This window comes from Leopardus geoffroyi, chromosome B1, assembly GCF_018350155.1.
Source record: "Leopardus geoffroyi isolate Oge1 chromosome B1, O.geoffroyi_Oge1_pat1.0, whole genome shotgun sequence".
Taxonomy (NCBI): Eukaryota; Metazoa; Chordata; class Mammalia; order Carnivora; family Felidae; genus Leopardus; species Leopardus geoffroyi.
Genome location: NC_059327.1, coordinates 152,976,170 through 152,979,582, shown reverse-complemented (window position 1 = coordinate 152,979,582; position 3,413 = coordinate 152,976,170). Strand labels below are relative to the sequence as shown.

At 35.6% G+C, this 3,413-nt stretch overlaps 1 non-coding gene across 1 annotated transcript; it reads left to right on the top strand.

Annotated features, from left to right (window-relative positions):
• Positions 1–562: 562 nt before the first annotated feature.
• Positions 563–647, top strand: TRNAQ-UUG. The gene has a single exon. It is a non-coding gene; the product is annotated as a tRNA-Gln (tRNA).
• Positions 648–3,413: the final 2,766 nt, after the last annotated feature.

Here is a 3,413-nt window from a genome sequence, read left to right as displayed (position 1 = left end):
TATAGACTGGATCAAATACTCAGGAAATTTCTGTTATTGTGAGGGAAGTGTGATTGATAGCTTGTCTAGTTTAATAGTGAGTCGGTGCTTGCTGTGTAGGAGCCTTAACAAGTAGCAATAAAGCTTTTAGCTCAATGTTTCCTGTAGTTAATTTTCTAACTTATTCTACATACTTTATGTTTACTAATTTTATGTTCCTTACCCTACTGAAATTTGGTTGGAAAATAATCAATCAATAAAGGTATTTATATTTGGAAGCAACCCAAAAGTCCAGCCATAGATGAAAGGATAAAGAAAATGTAGTATATACATACCATGGAATATTATTTAGCCTTAAACAAGAAAGAAGTTCTATCATTTGCAACGACATAGATGAACTTAGGGAACATTACACTAAGTGAAATAAGCCAGTCACAGGAGGAAAAATACTACATGATTCCAGTTACATGAGATATCTGAAATAGTCAAACTTACAAAGAGAATAGAATGGTGGTTGTTACGAGCTGGGAGATGGGGGGATGAGGAATAGTTGCTCAATGGGTATAAAGGTGTAGTTAGGGGCGCCTGGGTGGCTCAGTCGGTTAAGCATCTGACTTTGGCTCAGGTCATGATCTCACGGTTCGTGGGTTCGAGCCCCACGTCGGGCTCTGTGCTGACAGCTCGGAGCCTGAAGCCTGCTTCTGATTCTGATTCTGTGTCTCCGTCTCTCTCTGCCCCTCTCCTGCTCATGCTGTCTCTCTCTGTTTCTCAAAAATAAATAAATGTAAAAAAAAAATTTAAAAAAAAGGTGTAGTTATGCAAAATGAGTACCTTCTAACTATCTGCTTTATATCATAATTCATGTATGTAACAACTTGATATTATGCATACTAAAATATATTAAGGATAGTTCTCATTTTAAGTGTTCTTACCACAAAAGGAAACAATCAAACAAACAAAAACAAATAAGCAGAAAAACCCACAAAAGAACACAAATTTTGGAGGTGATCAATATGTTTAGTACTTTGATTGTGGAAATGGTATTATGGATGTACACATATGTTGAAACTCATCAATATGTGTACATTAAATGTGTGTATTTTGGGAAATGTTTTTTATGTTTATTTATTTTTGAGAGACAAAGCATGAGAGGAGGAGGGGCAGAGAGAGGAGACACAGAATCTGAAGCAGGCTCCAGGCTCTGAGCAGTCGGCACAGAGCCCAACATGGGGCTTGGACTCATGAGCTGTGAGATCATGACCTAAGCCAAAGTCGGACATTTAACCTACTGAGCCACCCAGGCACCACTGCAAATATTTTTTAAAACTAAGAATAAATTCTGACTATGCTATACCTTACCATACTAAAATATTGATATTTATTGCACACAGAACAGATTTGATGAGAGTAAGTCCAGTTCTGAAAAATCAAAAGTACAAAGAGTAAAGACAGCCATCATAAATGGTTAGCCATTGAGCAGCATCTAGGCTCATGTTTCCTGAAGATTTTATTCCTTTAGGGTAGCTACCTAGTGGTACACAAGACTGAACAGCTGTGGGAAGAAGAAAGGGGAAACGGCCATGATGCTTTCCATCAAACAAGGTAGTTCATGCCATACTAGAGGCATTCCAGAGCAACTCTGTTAAGAAGGTGATAAACACTGTCCAGGATGAATAGGTAGTCAGAAAAGGCCCTGCTTTTAAGCGGCACAAACAGGAGTTGCCCCCACAAATGTTAACATTCACTGATAACAAACTGCTCTACGTGTCATGTCAAATCCAATGGTTTTTTTCTCACTCCTTGTTTTCCTTGATCTCTTATTTGGTCATGGACCTTCTCAGAGCTCCCAACTTTCTCAAAAATCTGTCCACTCTTGTAGTTTATAGGAATTTACTAACTTTTTTTTTTTTTGTAAGATTTTAAAGTAATCGCCACACCCAGTGTGGGACTCAGACTCACAACTCCAAGATCAAGAGTCACGTGCTCTACCGACTGAGCCAGCAGGTGGCCCAGAATTCACTAATATTTAGTATAGTCTATGAGGATGCAAAATAAAGGAACCTTGTTGTCACTATGGCATTTATTTGTGAAAGTCTGTGTATAACTGATTTCTCTGTCTTTGGTGTGATGCTAAGGAGGAATATAACACTTGATCCAAATTAAATATTTGACCTCATGTTTGAAAATCACATTGTTGGAACATTTGAAATGCTTTTAATACTTCTGTCTCAATTTCAAATCCAGATTTTTATCTTACTGATACAATGGAAGAGGAAAACTTACATGGTGCCAGTGATGAGAAATTATGGAATCTGACAGATTAAATGCAGTATTCTTTTCACCAGCATAATCTTCTGTTGACATCATGGCTAGTAGATAATAGCAGGTCTTCAGTAATCTGAATTTCAAAGATATTTTGATTAGGAATGATCTCAGCAAGAAACAGAGTTCACCCAATGATTCATACAAAGATACTTTGATAAAGGAACTACTCCCTGATGGATGTGATTCCCTAATCTAGGTTATAACACCCTTGAAAATAACTTGGATCTAGCAAAAATGATTCTTTTTTTTTTTTTTTCAGTTTAGAAGCCAGACTTTTTGGTAACTATTGTAACTTAAGTCTAGAATAACTGTTTCAGAGCTCTTCAGGAGAATCCTCTGTAAAACATTAAAATAATTGACATGCATATAGTCTATCATAGACCTGCTGAATTTGAATCTCTGCCATGAGCAGCCTGATGGAAATCCAGGGTTAGGAACCTGTGTTCTAGGAAGTGTTTATACCAAAAGTGAGGGGAAACTGGGCCCTGAATTATCGAGAAATAGAAAAAAAATTTAGAAGACAAAGCATCAAAACTAGAAATCAAATTTATTTTATTATCCTTTTAAAATACATGCATCTCTTAGTATAACATTAATATTCCATATATTTATTTATTCATTTAATATTTTTAATTATCAAATACATACTAAGTTTGTTATACACTGGAGATACAAGGGTTAAAGAAATTCTTCCTGCCTTGATGAAATTCACAGTCTGGCAGAAGGATTATTCAATGCCATCTTTTTAATCATAAATTAATCTGTGGGATAGCATAATAAAAGCTGGTAAGTCACACTAAAGTATTCTAAATTGTAATGGCCTAGTATTTGGGCATGTTTTCTATTTGTTGTCCTTTGAGGCATAATAAGTCAGGTACAGAAAATCTTAAAATATCATTATCTTTTCTTCCAACCACCTAAATGTTATTTTTGACATGGAATCCATAATTTTACATTTCTGGAAGAAAACAAAACAAAACATTGCATTCTACAGAATTTTGATCCTTTAAATGTCCTTTCTGATAAGAAGTCATACCGTCTCTGACAGTTTAATTCCTTCTCTTTTTAGAAATATTTGGTCCTTGTCTTTAGTGTTTTTTGTCCATATT